Here is a 19,497-nt window from a genome sequence, read left to right on the forward strand (position 1 = left end):
AATATCCCTAATGGCTAAACATTTTACAGACCACAGAAACATAGTCATAGACTGTTCTTGAGAGTTCATTCATGGACTGTTAAGCAGAATTTTTCAATTAAAGAGATATAAATTCACACCAAGTGTTTGAAGAAAAACAACATCCTGGAAATGGGTCATTAAAGATGGCAACAGATGATCTAACAATTTAAAACATAATAAGCCAGATATAGGCCCCTTTAAATATAGTCAACTGATCTTTGACAAAGGAGCAAAGGCAATACAGTGTAGCAAATATAATTTTTTTCAGCAAATTTTGCTGGAAAATATGGACATCCACATGCAAAAAAATGAATCCAGACATTTACATATGAATCCATATCTAGAAAATAACATAGGAAAAAATCTAGATGACCTGGGGTTTGGTGATGACTTTTTAGACAACACCAAAGGCACAATGTATGAAACAAATACTTGATAAGCTGAACTTCATTAAAAACTCTTGCTTTGCAAAAGAAACCATCAAGAGAATGAGAAGATACAGATTGAGAGAAAAAATTTGCAAAAGACATACCTGATAAAGGATTATTATCTAAAACATACAATGAACACTTAAAACTCAACAAAAGAAAACAAGGAACCCAATTGGAAAATGAGCCGAAGACCTGAACAGGCAGTTGACCAAAGAAGTCAAGTAAGCAGTTGGCAAGTAAAAAATGAAAAGATGCTCCAGGTAATAAATTGTCAGGGAAATGCACATTGAAATAATAATGAGATACCATTAGACACACCCATCAGAATACCCCAAAGCTGGAACACTGAAAACATGTTGGTGAGGATGTGGAGCAACAGAAACTCTCATTCATTGCTGAAAAGAATGCAAAATGGTACAACCATTTTGGAAAACAATTTGGCGGTTTCCTAATAAGCTAAACATTCTCTTACATACAATCTGGAAATCATGCTCCTTGGTATTTACCCAGAGGAGCTGAAGACTCATGTCTACACAAAAATTTCCACACGGAGTTTACAGCAACTTTATTATATAGTTGTCAAAATTTGAAAGAAACCAAGATGTCCTTCAGTAGGTGAATGGATAAATAAAATGTAGTACATCCAGACAATGTAATATTACTGAGTGCTAAAAAGAAATGAGCTACCAAAGCCATTAAAAGACATAGAAGAAACTTAAATATATATTACTTAAGGGAAAGAAGCCAATTTGAAAAGGCTACATAATGTATGGTTTTAACTATGTGACATTCTGGAAAGTCAAAACTGTAGAGAAAGTAAAGGATCAGTGGTTGTTGGGGGTTAAGGGGCGGGTGGGTGAATAGGTAGAGCACAGAGGATTTTTAGGGTAGTGACAATATTCTGTATGATATTATAATGGTGAGTGCATGTCATTATACATTCAAACCCATAGAATGTACCAAAGAGTAAAGTCTAATGTAAATTACAGACTTCAGGTTATAGTGATGTGTCAATGTAGAATCATCAGTTGTAACAAATTTACAACTTTGGGGGGGGATGTTGATAACAGAGGAGGCTGTGCATGTGAGGGGTGAGGAGATAGGTTAGAAATCTCTGTATCTCTTCTCAATACTATTTTGAACATAAAATGCTCTAAAAATAAAGCTAATAATAATAGTAATAATAATAAAAGTAACAAAGGTAAAACTATCTTGAATTTAGTAAAATTAACTTAGAATGACTTGGGAGGATACTAAAGCCATAAAATGAAAGATTGTTCTAATAAAAGAAAACAACTACAAAATCTTGGAAATTAAACATAGTATATAAAAATTTAAACAGATGGGCTAAAAGAATGAATGCAACTGAAGTACAAATTATTATGACTTGATGATTAAGCTAAAGAATCCTCTCAGGAAGTTTGGCAAATGAACAAAGGGATACTTCCCTTCTAATACTAAGACAGACTAGATTTTCTGAAATTACCTTTCATTTTTATACATCCAAGTGAACAATAAATTACAATAGCAATAAAAAATATATGTTGAGCTGAGAAGAAAAATAAGATAATTCCTTGTGTGGAAGATAATAAAAAGCATGTTATAATAACACCAGAGGGGTTGAAAAATAGTGTGAGGGTTTCCTAGGACACGGTCGCCAAACCCAGGAAATTATAGCCTTGGGATTTAACATTTGTGTGGTGGACAAAAGAAGAGGCCTTTTGTCAATTCAAAGGGAGAAAGCTGAATTTGACATAAAAGCATAAATATGGAACATGCAAAACAACCATTTCCTTAGAATAATCTGGAAACAAATAAGCAGGACTATAAGTGGAAACAAAGCAAACCACTGAGGGTACCTGTCTTTCTATGGCATGTCTAGGTGGAATAATAAAAATAATTGTTTACAATGGGTATTTGAAACACTAAACCTGTGCTCACACTGTAATATGATTCTAAGCTACATTACTCATATAGCCCAAAAACATCATGTCGAGAAATTGAATTATTTTAAAGTTGGTAGCACCTATCTGGAGCTCAGCAAAAGCAAATGTAAATATTTTCTGGAGTGAAGAATCCCCATTTCAGGTCTCTCAAGATTTCTCAGAATTAAGTTTTGTAAAATATGAGCACATAATTGAACATTACCAAATACAAGAAGGAAAATGCCCCCATGAGATGAAGACAATAAATAACATATACTCTCAATGACTTGAAAATTGCAAAGACCATTTGCAGAACATGAAGTAACTGTACATAGAATAAAAAATAAATTCCCCTTATCATTTGTAACTTCCAATATATAGATTAGTGGTCCAAAATCACATTATATGTGTTATCTGGAAAATTTCATGTCAGAATTTATTTTAATTTCTGTTAGTATTGCCTTAGTAGCTTGATAAATGCTAACACAAATTCTCCACACAAATGAACTTTCTAATACAGAATTACAAAACTCTATTTGATGAAGATTGGAAGAAATGAGCACTCAGTTAAAATACCCCACATATGCATGTGTGATCTCACACTCACAGACACCTATACACACACACTCACACACCCTCAGACAACCACAAAGAAATAAGACATCATGACTGAGAATTAAGAGGAAAAAATATATATCCACGATAGTTATCTTTCTTAAGATTTGAAATATAGGAGTCGTCAAAGGCAAATTAACATAAATATATTATTCAATAAATGAATAAGGAAGTAGAAATAAATAGGAAAAATGGTCTTTTAAGAGACAAGATCTAGTGGATTTAAAAATAAATAAAACTTTCAAAAATGTAAAATATAATCATTCATTCATATTTTGATTACATACTAGTGTATATTCATGAATTTGCTGGGGTAGAAGGACAAAAATAAGCAAAGAAAAACAAAACAAAAGACGGATAAAAATATATAATTAGATCTAGATATAATATTGAAAAGTAACAAGTTCCATGGTGAAAATATTAGAGAGGAAAGTAGACTGTATTTAAGGAGAGAAGAAATGCAAATATAAATAGGTTGTTTAGGAAAAAAAACCTTTAAAATGATGGCATTTGACCAAAGATTTGGAAAGAGGTGAAAGGTGAGGGAGCAAGATATATGACTATATAGAGCAGTGGTCTGAAAACTACTGCAGGAAGGCCAACCTGGGACTGTGGCATTCTTCTGTATGGCCTGGAAGATAAGAAGATTATTTTCCTTTTTTTACTTGTTTGTTTAGAGTTTGAAAACATAAAGAAGAATTGTGACAAAGTTTATAGATGGCCTAGAAAACCTAAAATATTTACTATCTGGTTTTTTAAATAAAGTGTTTGCTGACTCTGATCTGGAGGAAGAACATTTTGATAGAAGGAAAAAAAAATATGAAGAAATGATTATTTGTAGATGGTACAAGAAAAATAATTTAATGAGAAAATGATGAAATTTTGTCCATATCTCACACCATACAGAGAAATCAGTTTTAATGGGTTAAATACTGAAATGTGAAAGGTCAAACGTTAATACTTCTACTAGAGAATTTAGGAAAATATATTCATTAATTCAGGGTAGAAAAGGATTTCTTAAACTAAAGCAAAAAGTGCTAGCTATAAAACTATTCATAAGAACCATGACTATATTAAAATTAAGAACTTATTTTATCAAGCTGTAGCAAAAAGACATGTCAGAGAAATTTTGAAAAGAAAAATATGTATAACACACCTAAAACAATGAAGAATTAGTATACTGACTATATAAAGAACTTGAAACAATTCATAAGAATAAAACAAGCAACTAAGCATAAACTAGGTGAAAGACATAAACAGGCATTTTTTCTGATGAGGAAACAAGATTAGCATATAAATACATAAGAAGATAGTTATCCTCATTTATAATACAAGAAAGCAAATTAATTCCACAATGAAATATTATTTTTCACAAACCAGGTTGAAAGAAATTAAGGCATTTTGCTTGAGGATGTGAACCAATGAGACCACTACACACTGATAATGGAAGTGTGAATTAATACAAATATTTTCAGAAGCTATTTAGCTCTTGCTTGTGAAATTGGGCATCTGTGTGATCTACATCACTGAAATTATAGTCCTGGATATGTCTTAGTTTAACTTTCTCTGGAAGCTGACTCAGTCAAAGACTTATGGGGACACCATTCTTCTGAGAGGAGTGTGAAACTGAGACAGAGATGGGAAGAAAGTCAGTAAAAAAATGAACAAACCAAACAAAAAACAAAACGAACACATAGTTACAGAGAACAGAGTAGTGGTTACCAGAGATGAAGAAGGGTAGGAGGGAAGGCAAAATGGATAAAGGGGCTCAACTGTACGTTGATGGATGGAAACTAAACTTTTGGTGTTGAGCATGCTGTAGCATACACAAAAGTCAAAATATAATGTTGTACACATTAAATTTATATAATGTTATAAACCAATGTTACCTCAATTAAAAACATTTTTTAAAAATTAGATTATAAAGAAAATTACCACTGCAGGCAACTGGAGTGTTATGCTAGTAAATTCTGTGAGGCAACACATGGCTCTAGAGTTATCCCACATATGGTGGAGTGAGGGTGAAACAACAGGGTATATTTATGCACCAACTTCCATCAGTCATTGAGTTCTGCTCCTCATAGCCATTAGTTGCCCAAGATTTCTGACCTACTGAGAGACAAAGCATGCTTCAAAAGCCAGAAATGTCCCAAGGCAAAGATATGCATCAGGTGGCAATTACATCCCCATGGATAAAGGTGAAGGCAGAGGCATAAAGGGGAAGGACTGGCAGCTTCTGCTACAGTGTATATATTAATATTAGAGAATATTTTGTTTGCACATGGGTAAGAATGTAGCAGAATGCTCATAGAAACATTGCTCATGGTAGCTAACACATGCAAAGACTTCTCAAATCAGACTCAATAAATTAGACATTTTACACCGTATCCAGTTTTACTAGTATTTCCAAGGATATAATAGATTAAGAGAGTAAGATGAAACAGGTTGAGGTCTGGGACATTGATAGCAGCTCTCTGGGGCCCCCCACTGATTTTTGGAAAAACAAAATGACATAACAAGGGACTTAAGGCAGAATCTAGTGGGTAAAAGGCACACATTGTTTTGCTTTTTAATTAGATGGATATTATATTATGCTAACTTTTAAGTAATCCAAAAAACAGCAAACATGAAAAAATCACATCTCTGAAGCTCCTTAATCTGTATGAAATAATTAAATAATCAATTTCTGTAAAAACACTATTAATTAGAGTTATGGTAAAATAGATCTTTGCTTTAACATTTAAAGGATAAATTAAAATCAATATGAAGGCATATTTCAGTTTTGATTTTTAGTTTACTTCAAAAATTAAATATTGCAGTTTGCATGATTACAAGTATTCAACGTAGCTTATATTTGTATAACACTGACCATTTTTAAACCATTTAAAATATGGAAAATGCATATTCTCTGTTAAGCCCTTGAGTATTTCACCTGAAATTAGTGCTTTTCTCCATCTCAAATACAGTTAGATTGAATAACCTAATTCCCAGATCATTATATTGCAAACATTTCCTTTCTTCCAGTCTCAAGGCTATTCAATAATATTGGTCATTCTACCTATAGCATAAAATAATTAATTTTGTAGAGATTATATGCTCTTGATTTTGGTCAACATTGAAATTGTTTTTTTTTTTTTTTGGCTTTTCTGTTTCTATAGCAGTATATTCTGAAATAAATTCAGCAAGTGCTGGTGAGAAAATTCGACTTTACTACCTTTTATATATTGCAAAGTATTACTCAAATAAATTTTAACAAAGAAACTGAGCCTGTGATTAAAAAGATAAAGGCTAAAACAAAGTAAACTATGATTTTTTCATTTATTTTTGAGTTTCCAAATACAAGAGATAGCAGCCCTGTTCCTCTCTGCTTCATTGTGCATTGTGTTTTAGTTTCCATTGTTTTCATCATACCTGTTTCAGTTTCTTTCATGACTTTTTGACATAGAGCATTAGAGTAATCTATACCCAGTGAAGACTCTTCAGAGCAAAGCTATTTCTGTTGAATGAAGTGCCACATAAAGAAAAAGGAATTCCAAAGCTTAGCTGAAAGTCCAAGGTGGTTCATGTTGGAAACTCTTCAATAGAACAAGTCTTCAATCTCAACAGCTCTGGAAATCACTATGAGTGGGACTTGCCTGGAGATAAGTTATATACTCTTTAGGTGTCCTGTCTGAAAGTTGATGTCTTTTGTTCCTTTTCCTCTCTCTCAAAACTTGGTGTAATCCGTCCCCCCACCACAGACTCTTAACTTGATTAGGTTTAAGGCCACTCATTCTCATTTCTTCATATATCACAAATGCTTATATTTTGCTTTGGAAATTATATTTTGCTGTCCTCAGTCATAATGGAACAGTGAAAACCACTGTAAATTTAGAATGTTTCCAAGTGCAGCAAAATTTATGGAAGTAAAGAGTACTCTATTTTTTTTTTAATGAGTACATTTAGTTTAGGAAACCTTATATTGATACTTCAAGCCTCTTAAGAAGGTTATTCCCCCACCCCTTAACTATTTCTATTGTTTCCTAAACAACTAAAGACTTCCATTTGTTTGTTTCTTTTAGTTGCTATTTATTCTATAGCTTGCTAGAATATTAAAGTTATGAGTTCTATTTGAATATCCCCATATCCAAATTTACCAAATACGTTCATAAATCCAGGACAACCAGAAAGTCAAATAATCCATGGTCTTAGAGACATTTTTACATTTTGTTAAGAATTTTAAAACATCAGAAAATGTTATTCCTCAACTGCTGCATCATGTACTTTGTGGTCTAATAATGGTTCTTAAATGAGTACAATGTTGCAGTACATTTTTCACTTTCTCTGCTATAGCTAATTCCTTAGCAAGCTACATATTCAACACTTAGCAGCACATAAAATAGAGTAACCTGTTTCCTTCAATATGATTTCCAATTATAACTCAGAATATTCTTTGGAATCATTATATTCTATAATCCTGCCAATTTGCATTATTTACAGTTTTACTTTCCCTTTGGAAGACACAATTCTTTACAAATTCACACTTCATTTTTTGTTTGTAGAAAACAACCATACTGCCAGTAGTATTTTCTGAATTCCTTCTGTAAACTGCTACTTAAATATTGGCGTGTCCAAATGTGCATGGTTTTGGGCAAAGTCAAGAAGCATATTATATAGCCTAGTGCAAAGTTAAATTAAAATTGTTGTATTTATTTTGTATTTTCATATCTCAGGTGTTGAATTGGTTTCTTACTGAAAAAAACCCCTCTGATTCTTATTATGAATTGTAAAAAAATTCTGTATATCTATAGTGTTTCAATGTGAATGCAGATCATAGAAATATTGGATTTAATTAACTAAGAACAATCCAATTAATAAAAATGGCTGGATTGGAATTTATATCATATAATGTCATAACTGAATAAGTCTAATATACTACTCAATATTGCATATGTTAAAATGAATCTTTTTTATTACAAAATTGTTATAATCCAGCCATGTTGATTTAATGAGTACTAAACAACATTTTTAATTTTGTACTGACACATATACCAATTTCTCTAGTTTAAGGTAAAATTTAATTAACATTATAATAGACTGGAAAGAAAAAAAAATTAAAGCTGTTGACAAAAAAATATATTTTAGTGTCAATTTCAAATTGCACTCATAACCCTTTATGTTTTTATTAATTCAATATCATGTCTATAAAAATAACCAAATAGAAATGCTTAATAAATTTATTTAAACAAAATTGTTTTAAAACCTGGCATAGAGAACATAGTATGAAAATTAGAGTAAGCAATATTTTCCTTCATGTATTTAAAAGTTAATGTCATTATTTATATTTATACATTTATTCATATATATATATAATTACTCCCAATGAAAATATTTTAAAGATCCATTTGGAAGGATTCATTTTAAAAGTCAAACAGTATGTCACAGTATATATCTTCTATAGGAAAACTAAAAAATTTACATGGTCTTTATCAAATGGTACCTATCACCTAACAAGGTTTTTAGTTTCTGGTGTGCCAATGAAAAACAGTATATATGTATATATATTTTTAATCTCCTTTTTCCCTTCTCTCCTTCACTTTTTCCTACATCATCTTTTCCTTCTATTTTCTTTCAACCTGTATAAGGATCTCCCCACGACCTCTGCTTCTGGATGCCTATGGGTAAGCATTTGTGCTGGTGTGGGTGCATGCGAGAGCGTGCGCACACACACACACACACACACACACACACATACACAGTATAGAGCAGGGGTCCCCAACCCCTGGGCCACGTACACGTACTGGTCTTTGACCTTTTAGGAACAAGACCACACAGCAGAAGGTGAGCTGTGGCTAGCGAAGCTTCATCTGCAGCTCCCTATCACCCCCATTGGTCACATTATTGCCTGAACCATCCCTCAATCCAGTCTGTGGAAAAATTGTCTTCCACAAAACTGGTCTCTAGTGCCAAAACTGTTGGGGACTGCTGGTATAGAGATTAAAAACAGATTTTATTTTTGTGGTCTAGAAACACAAAGGCGCCAAGTTAATTGTTCATGAATTATTACAAATCAAAGGGAAAGAAAAGGAGAGTACATTTTAAAAATATTTTTAATTTAATTTAATTTATTTTTTCATAGAGCAGGTTCTTATTAGTCATCCATTTTATACACATCAGTGTATACATGTCAATCCCAATCACCAATTCATCACACCATCATCCCCACCCCACCCCCGCAGCTTTCCCCCCTTGGTGTCCATGTGTTTGTTCTCTACATCTGTCTCAACTTCTGCCCTGCAAACTAGTTCATCTGTACCATTTTTCTAAGTTCCACATACATGCGTTAACTTACGATATTTGTTTTTCTCCTTCTGACTTACTTCACTCTGTAAGACAGTCTCTAGACCCATCCACATCTCAACAAATGATACAATTTTGTTCCTTTTTATGGCTGAGTAATATTCCATTGTGTATACGTAACACATCTTCTTTATCCATTTGTCTGTCAATGGGCATTTAGGTTGCTTCCATGACCTGGCTATTGTAAATAGTGATGCAATGAACATTGGGGTGCATGTGTCTTTTTGAATTATGGTTTTCACTGGGTATATGCCCAGCAGTGGGATTGCTGGATCATATGGTAATTCTATTTCTACTTTCTTAAGGAATGTCCATATTGTTCTACATAGTGGCTGTATCAACTTACATTCCCACCAACAGTGCAAGAGGGATAACTTTTCTCCACACCCTCTCCAGCGTTTCTTGTTTGTAGATTTTCTGATGATGCCCATTCTAACTGGTGTGAGGTGATAACTCATTGTACTTTTCATTTGCATTTCCCTAATAATTAGTGATGTTGAGCAGATTTTCATGTGTTTCATGGCCATCTGTATATCTTCTTGGGAGAAATGACTATTTAGGTCTTTTGCCCATTTTTGGATGGGGTTGTTTGTTTCTTTAATATTGAGCTGCATGAGCTGTTTATATATTTTGGAGATTGATCCTTTGTCCGTTGATTCATTTGCAAATATTTTCTCCCATTCTGAGGGTTGTCTTTTCTTCTTGTTTATGGTTTCCTTTCCTGGGCAAAAACTTTGAAGTTTCATTAGGTCTCATTTGTTTATTTCTGTTTTTATTTCCATTACTCTAGGAGGTGAATCAAAAAAGATCTTGCTGTTATTTATGTCAAATTGTTCTTCCTATGTTTTCCACTAAGAGTTTTAGAGTGTCTGGCCTTACATTTAGGTCTTGAATCCATTTTCAGTTTATTTTTGTGTATGGTGTTAGGGAGTGTTCTAATTTCATTATTTTACATGTAGCTATCCAGTTTTCCCAGCACCACTTATTGGAGAGACTGTCTTTTCTCCAATGTATATGTCTCCAATGTATATTCTTGCCTCCTTTGTCATAGATAAGTTGACCATAGGTGCATGGGTTTATCTCTGGGCTTTCTATCTTGTTTTTATCTTGTTTGATTGATCTATGTTTCTGTTTTTGTGCCAGTACAATATTTTCTTGATTACTGTAGCTTTATAGTATAGTCTGAAGTCAGGGAGTCTGATTCCTCCAGCTCCTTTTTTTTTTTTTTTCCATCAGGACTAATTTGGCTATTTGGGGTCTTTTGTGTCTCCATACAAATTTTAAGATATTTTGTTCAAGTTCCCTAAAATCTGCCACTGGTAATTTGATAAGGATTGGATTTAATCTGTAGATTGCTTTGGGTAGTATAGTCATTTTCACAATATTGATTCTTCCAATCCAATAACATGGTATATTTCTCCATGTGTTGGTATCATCTTTAATTTCTTTCATCAGTGCCTTATAGTTTTCTGAGCACAGGTCTTTCATCTCTCTACGTAGGTTTATTCCTAGATGTTTTATTTCTTTTTTGTTGTAGTGGTAAATGGGAGTGTTTCCCTAATTTCTCTTTCAGATTTTTCACCATTAGTGTATAGGAATGCAAGAGATTTCTGTGCATTAATTTTGTATCTTGCCACTTTACCAAATTCATTGATTAGCTCTAGTATTTTTGTGGTGGCATTTTTAGGATTCTCTATGTATAGTATCATGTCATCTGCAAACAGTGACAGTTTTATTTCTTCTTTTCCAATTTGGATTCCTTTTATTTCTTTTTCTTCTGTGATTGCTGTGTCTAGGACTTCCAAAACTATGTTGAATGACAGTGGTGAGAGTGGACATCCTTGACTTGTTGCTGATCTTAGAGGAAATGCTTTCAGTTTTTCACCATTAAGAATGATATTTGCTGTGGGTTTGTTGTATATGGCCTTTATTATGTTGAGATACGTTCCCTATATGCGCACTTTCTGGAGAGTTTTTATCATAAATGTGTGTTGAATTTTGTGGAAAGCTTTTTCTGCATTTATTGAGATGATCATATGGTTTTATTCTTCAATTTATTAATGTGGTGTATCAGATTGATTGATTTGCATATATTGAAAAATTCTTGCATCACTGGGATAAATCCCACTTGATCATGGTGTATGATCCATTAAATGTGTTGTTGGATTCTGTTTGCTAGTATCTTGTTGAGGACTTTGGCATCTATATTCATCAGTGATATTGGTCTCTAATTTTCTTTTTTTGTAGTGTCTTTGTCTGGTTTTGGAATCAGGGTGATGGTGGCCTCATAGAATGAGTTTGGGTGTGTTCCTTCCTCTACTGTTTTTTGGAAGAGTTTGAGGAGGATGTGTGTTAGTTCTTCTCTAAATGTTTGATAGAATTCTCCCGTGAAACCATGTGGTCCTGTGCTTTTGATTGTTGGAATATTTTTAATCACAGTTTCAATTTCATTACTTGTGATTGGTCTTTTCATATTTTCTCTTTCTTCCTGGTTCAGTCTTGGAAGGTTATACCTTTCTAAGAATTTGTCCATTTCTTCCAGGTTGTCCATTTTATTGGCATAGAGTTGCTTTCAGCAGTCTCTTAGGATGCTTTGTATTTCTGCAGAGTCTATTGTAACTTCTCCTTTTTCATTTCTAATTTTATTGATTTGAGTCCTCTCCTTCTTTTCCTTGATGAGTCTGGCTAATGCATTATCAATTTTGTTTATCTTCTCAAAGTACCAGCTTTTAGGTTTTTGATGTTTCCTATTTTTTTCTTTTTTTCTATTTCATTTATTTCTCCTCAGATCTTTATGATTTCTTTCCTTCTTCTAACTTTGGGTTTTGCTTGTTCTTCTTTCTCTAGTTCCTTTAGGTGTAAGGTTAGATTGTTTAAATGAGATTTTTCTTGTTTCTTGAGGTAGGCTTGTATAGCTATAAACTTCCCTCTTAGAACTGCTTTTGCTGTGTCCCATAGGTTTTGGATCACCGTGTTTTCATTGTCATTTGTCTCTAGGTATTTTTTGATTTCTTCAGTGATCTCTTGGTTATTTAGTAACGTATCATTTAACCTATATTTGTTTGTGTTTTTTATGGTTTTTTTTCCCTGTAATTCATTTCTATCCCCATAGCATTGTGGTCAGAGAAGTTGCTTGATATGATTTCAATTTTCATAAATTTACTGAGCCTTATTTGTGACCCAGGATGTGATCTATCCTGGAGAATGTTCTGTGTGCATGTGAGAAGAAAGTATAATCTGCTGTTTTTGGATGGAATGTCCTATAAATATCAATTAAATCTATCTGGTCTATTTTGTCATTTAAAGCTTCCATTTCCTCAATTATTTATATTTTGGATGATCTGCCCATTGGTCTAAGTGAGATGTTAAAGTCCTCCACTATTATTGCGTTACTGTTGATTCCCTCTATAGCTGTTACCAGTTGCCTTTTGTATTGAGGTGCTCCTATGTTGGGTGCATATATGTTTATAATTGTTATATTTTCTTCATGGATTGATCCCTTGATCATTATGTAGTGTCCTTCCTTGTCTTTTGTAACATTCTTTATTTTAAAGTCTATTTTATCTGATATGAGTATTGCTACTCTAGCTTTATTTTGATTTCCAATTGCATGGAATATCTTTTTCCATCCCCTCATTTTCAGTCTGAACTGGGTCTGTTTTAGACAGCATATATATGGGTCTTGTTTTTGTATCCATTCAGCAATCTTGTGTCTTTTGGTTGGAGCATTTAATCCATTAACATTTATGATAATTATCCATATAGTCTTTTTTTTATTTTTTAAAGTAAACTTTTTATTTTGCAATAATTTTAAATATATATATTCCTATTACCATTTTCTTAATTGTTTTGGGTTTGTTTTTGTAGGTCCTTTACTTCTCCTGTGTTTCCCACTTAGAGAAGTTCCTTTAGCATTTCTTCTAGAGCTGGTTTGGTGGTGCCACATTCTCTTAGCTTTTGCCTGTCTGTAAAGCTTTTGATTTCTCTGTCGAATCTGAATGAGATCCTTGCCTGGTACAGTAATCTGGGTTGTAGGTTTTCCTTTTCATCACTTTAAGTATATCATGCCACTCCCTTCTGGCTTGTAGAGTTTCTGCTGAGAAATCAGCTGCCAACCTTATGGGAGTTCCCTTGTATGTTATTTGTCATTTTTCCCTTGCTGCTTTTAATAATTTTTCTTTGTCCTTATTTTTTGCCAATATGATTAATATGTGTCTTGTCATGTTTCTTCTTGGGTTTATCCTGTATGGGACTCTCTGCGCTTCCTGGACTTGGTGGCTATTTCCTTTGCTATGTTAAGGAAATTTTCAACTATAATCTCTTCAAATATTTTCTCTGGTCCTTTCTCTCTTCTCCTCCTGGGACCCCTATAATGTGAATGTTGTTGCGTTTAATGTTGTCCCATAGAGCTCTTAGGCTGTTTTCATTTCTTTTCTTTATTTTTTCTTTATTCTGTTCTGTGGCAGTGAATTCTACCATTTTGTCTTGCAGGTCACTTATCTGTTCTTCTGCCTCAGTTATTCTGCTATTGATTCCTTCTAGTGTAGTTTCCATTTCAATTATTGTATTGTTCATCTCTGTTTGTTCTTTAATTCTTCGAGGTCTTTGTTAAACATTTCTTGCATCTTCTCAATCTTTGCCTCCATTCTTTTTCCAAGGTCCTGGATCATCTTCACTATCATTATTCTGAATTCTTTTTCTGGAAGGTTGCCTATCTCCACTTCATTTAGTTGTTTTTCTGGGGTTTTATCTTTTTCTTTCATCTGGTACATAGCCCTCTGCCTTTTCATCTTGTCTATCTTTCTGTGAATGTGGTGTTTGTCCCACAGGTTGCAGGATTGTAGTTCTTCTTGCTTCTGCTGTCTGCCACTATTATGTTTTAAAGAAGATAATTTATGTTCATTAGCCATTCTAAAATGGAGTTTATTATTAACAGAGTATAGAGGATGCAGTTACTTGAAGTACACTTTTACTGCTTCTTTGTGTTCCATGTCCCTGCTCTAGATACTCTGGTCACAAAAATGAACAGAAATGTTCACTTGTCATAAACTTCTTAGGAATACAGAATGTGAAGAAAGAACTATACTATAGTGTAATAAATGTTGTGATAGAGATATTCCCTCAAGTATTAGTGGAATACTGATGATGAAGATTATACTTGTGGGTGGATTAAGAGTGACAGAAAGGAAACCTGGAAAGAAAAAGCAACATCTCAGCTAGGTTTAGGATGAGTAAACCTTCCCCAGTGAGAAGCAATGCTTTTTTTAAATTTTTATTTTATATTGAAGTATAGTTGATTTACAATGTTGTGTTAGTTTCAGGTGTACAGCAAAGTTATCCCCTTATATATATACACATATCTATTTTTTTTCAGATTCATTTCCCATTTAGGTTATTACAGAATATTGAGTAGAGTTCCCTGTGCTATACAGTAGGTCCTTGTTGATTACCTATTTTATATATAGTAGTGTGTATATGTTAATCCCAAACTCCTAATTTATCTCCTCTCCCCAACTTTGCCCTTTGGTCAACACAAGCTTATTTTCTAATTATGTAAGTCTGCTTCTGGTTTTGTAAATAGTTTATTTATATCTTTTTTTTTTAGCTTCCACATATAAGTGTCATCACATGATATATGTTTTTGTCTAACTTCACTTCGTGTGATAATCTCTGGGTCCTTCCATGTTGCTGCAAGTGGCATTATTTTATTCTTTTTCTTATGGCTGAGTAAAATCCCATTGTACATATATACCACATGTTCTTTATCCATTCATCGATGGACATTTAGTTTGTTTCCATGTCTTGGCTATTGGAAACAGTGCTGCAGTGAACACTAGGGTGCATGTATCTTGTTGAATTATGGTTTTCTCTGAATGTATGCCCAGGAGTGGGATTGATGGGTCATATGGTAGCTCTATTTTTATTTTTTTAAGGAGCCTCCATACTTTACTCCTTAGTGGTTGTATCAATTTACATTACCACCAACACTGTAGGAGGGTTTCATTTTCTCCACACCCTCTCCAGCATTTATCATTTGTAAACTTTTTCATGAAGGCCATTCTGACCAGTGTGAGGTGATACCTCATTGTAGTTTTGACTTGCCTTTCTCTAATAATTAGTGATGTGGAGCATCTTTTCATGTGCTTTTTGGCCATCTGTGTGTTTTCTTTGGAGAAACGTTTATTTAGATCTTCTGCCCATTTTTTGATTTTTTTTTTTTCGATATTGAGCTGCATGAGCTGTTTGTATATTTTGGTGCTAATCTCTTGTTAGTCATATCACTTGCAAATACTTTCTCCCATTATGTAGGTTGTCTTTTTGTTTTGTTTATGATTTCCTTTGCTCTGCAAAAGTTTTTACGTTTAATTTGGTCCCTTTTGTTTATTATTATTATTTTTTTAGTTTCATTACTCTAGGAGGTGGATCCAAAAAATATTGCTGCAATTTAAGTCAAACAGTGTTCTGCCTTTGTTTTCCTCTAGGAGTTTTATACTGTCAAAGAAAAAGAAATAAAAGGAATCCAAATTGGAAAAGAAGAAGTAAAACTGTCACTGTTTGCAGATGACATGATACTATACATAGAACATCCTAAAGATGCTACTAGAAAACTACTAGAACTCATCAATTTTTTTTCCTATATTAGAAATTTTAAAATATCTTGCCCAGTAACTTTCACAGAGCCATAAAACTTGTTTATACTAAAACCCAAGTTCTTACTATAAAACCATTCCAGGATCTTATTTCTATTTCACAAGAGCTGGAAGAATTCCATGAAAAATATTTTTCCAGTGATCTTGATATACTTAGAATGACTACGCAGAGAAACAATTCTAAGAAAGTCACTACTATTCTGGGAGTGTATTATCTAACTTTTGTATTATCATCAACAAATAGGTAAAACCCAGAATCCATCAAAAATGCTAAATTAGGCTCAGCATTGAATTTTTTTCTCACCCAGTACTAAATCCAGCCAGTTTTACCTTGGAAATACATCTTCAGTTTGTCTTTTTTTCTTTCTCCTCAAAACTCTAATACCTGCTTCTCTATCTGAATAAAATTGAAGCAATCAGAAAGTAACTTTTGTAAATTGCAGTCAACACAATTTACTCTTCTGTATCTGTGCTTTCTCTCTCATTATCATAGTTATATGACCTCTTTCTCTATTTGAGGCCAAAACATGCCAGGTACAATGAATCCCATCCACTCTTGTTTACCCATGAGCACAGTTACTGCATTTTTGCCTGTCTTCCTTCATCCTCATTGCTTATTTCTCCACTGGTCATTTTTATCAGCACACAAAGTGCCTGTTATTTCTCCCATCTTAAAAAAAAATCTCTTGGGAGTTCATATAACTCATCAATTACTTGTTATCTGCACTCATCAAAAAGAAACCTCCTCAAAAGTCAAATCTATATTTGTTGACTTTCACTTTGCTCCTCCCATTATTTTGATAATTTGGGGTCTAATTGATATAAACTAAAATGTTCATTTCCTAAATACAGGTTTGATGAGCTTGGCAAATTAATATACCCATGTAGCAACTACTCACAAGAAGCTCTAGAACAATTCCATCACACTAGAAAATTATCTCAAGTTCCAATCAAGTCAGTCTCCTGGCAGAAATGATGTAAAACATTATGCATAGACAAGTAGTAATTCTTACACTGAAAAATGGAATCAATAATTGGTTAGATGCTAAAATGCCAAAAGTGCCTAGGCAGGACTCCAGACTCTAGTGCATATGTGAGAACTTGAAGAGAGAATGCCCACATTTACATTTCTGAGATAGAAAAATAAGAGCTACTCATACACAGGGAAAATATTGGTGTTAAAAAATAGATTTTTAAATTCAAGTCAAAACCCAGTACTGTGAGTATGGGTAAAATCAAGGAAGCTGAAATGAATATGAGGTTAGTCTGTAGTAAATCTTACAGGTAATGATTCTTTGTCTTGCTGTTCTCATTAAATGCCTAGGCTTTGTGTCTACAGGTGTGCTTCTACCAGTCCTACAGGTGTATTTGCCTGAATTTTATTAAAGGTACATAAATACAGTTTCTGGAGAAAAGATATAAGAATTTGGGAAAGGGGTTCTAGTCAAAAGTAAACAATCTTGTTCTTCAATTAAAAATAGAATATTTTCTAATTAATTTTTTCTTGCTGTAGACATGCATGGATATCCATTAGTCACATGAAAAATGTACTTTTAGATGACAATATGTTCTCCTTACAAAGCAGAAAATAGGTCATAAATCTCTTCCACAAATCAAAATTCAGATATCTTCTCTCTGACTGATTTATAACTGTATATTAGAGTCCTTGGGCACATTTGAAATTACACAAGCCACGTGATATACAAGACAGATATTTTTAACCTCTGAAGATATACTTGTATGTTTAAAAGTGATGAACTTTTGCAAACATTTGCCTTTCTGTCTTATGGAATGTTATAGATAATCCTAATGTTATTTGTCTAAGCTGAAAATGTTGGTTTTCCTTTGATCATTATAAATCACATTCTGATATTTGGGGTGGGTAAAGGTTAATATTCCTGTGGTCAACTTAATTTTTTATATAAGTATAGCTTTTAACTAATATTTTCAGGATATAACATAAAGTTCCATGTAGAGATATTAATGAAAATGGGCCTTTCAAAACCATATGTGCCAAATGATACCAAATTTAATTCTGCAATGTGAAATGTAATAAAGTTAAAAACTCAAGATTTGAGAAGACAACTAAAAAATTATGACATTAACATAAATCAATTAAATATAAAGTAAAATACAACCAGATATTGTTACTATTTGAAAAAACTAAATAAGTAGACAGCATATCACGCTGCTGGAAAATTTTTAAAAATAGAATGAGAAAATTCATAGATATAATGCTTCAATTACTTAAAATAAGTAAAAAAGATTAAACTCATATGACTTAAGAAGCTTGAAATAAAAAGAAAAAAAGTCCAAGAAAACTATAAAATATAGAAATAATGATAGAGGGGAGATTTTTCAATAAACTGAATATATATATATATATATTAGCCAAGAATTGATTGTTAGAAATAAATAAAATAGTTATAGATTTCAAGGCTTACCATAATTCTGAAGTAATCAGGACATTGCAGTATGGAGATAAGGATAGATATATAGATCGATAAAATAGAATAGAAGACCTTGAAATAAACTTATATGGTCCACATATTTTCAATGTAGGGCAACAGAATACATTGGAGGAAAGGATAGGCTTTACAAAAAATGATTATTTAATAATTGAATATGTCTATTCAGAAAAATATGAAGCAAAAAAAAATTTTTTTAAGCCTTAACACATACCACTTAGAAAAATTAATTGAAAATTGATCTAATTTTAAACTATAGCATTTATTTAAAACTCAGTGACAATACATTTGAAAGTTTGATGATATGAAAAATATTATATATATTTTCAAAACTAATTCAAGAAGACTAAAAAGCTCTTGAACAATAATCCTGGGAGACAATGGAAAAGAAGAATTTAGTCATGTGTCCAACAGTGTGCCAAACTGAAAAAAAAAAATCTGACAACAACACAGATTTGTTTGCCTCACATAATTGGAACCCATAAAGCTGTATGGGACTATGTGTATAACCATGGCCTTGGGGCCCTGTAACTCTTTTTCTGCTTCTTGCCTCTTCTTTTTATTTGGGTGTCATCAACTACATTTTTTCCTTATTGTTTCTATGGCCTGGAACCATGGCTTTTCCATAAGCCCATTTCTTCAGAGCATCAGTGCATCTTACGAAGTACAACTTTTGGATAATTACCAGAACCTGATACAACAACATTGGGTAACATGCCCATCCCAAAACCAGTGCCTGAGTCTAGGAATATAACTTCTATGATCTTGCTGGTAACTGTTGTTTACTTAGGAAGAAGTGGCCTCTTTCATCAGAAGAATGGTAAAGTTACGTACGTACGGTAATCATTACAATGATCCAAATAAATTTTATAGGTAATTTCTTTAAAATAGCTAAGGAAGGTGTCCTTTCTCTTGGCCTCTTAGTAACTGAGTCCTTTCTGTACATTATGTATCTTAGAGGAAGATAAAGCACACATTTCACTAACGTAAAGAAAAAGTCATAAACATTTGTCGATCCTTTCTTTTTTTTTTTTTTTTTTTTTTGCCA

The sequence above is a fragment of the Hyperoodon ampullatus genome (assembly GCF_949752795.1).
Source record: "Hyperoodon ampullatus genome assembly, chromosome: 2".
NCBI classification, from domain to species: Eukaryota; Metazoa; Chordata; class Mammalia; order Artiodactyla; family Ziphiidae; genus Hyperoodon; species Hyperoodon ampullatus.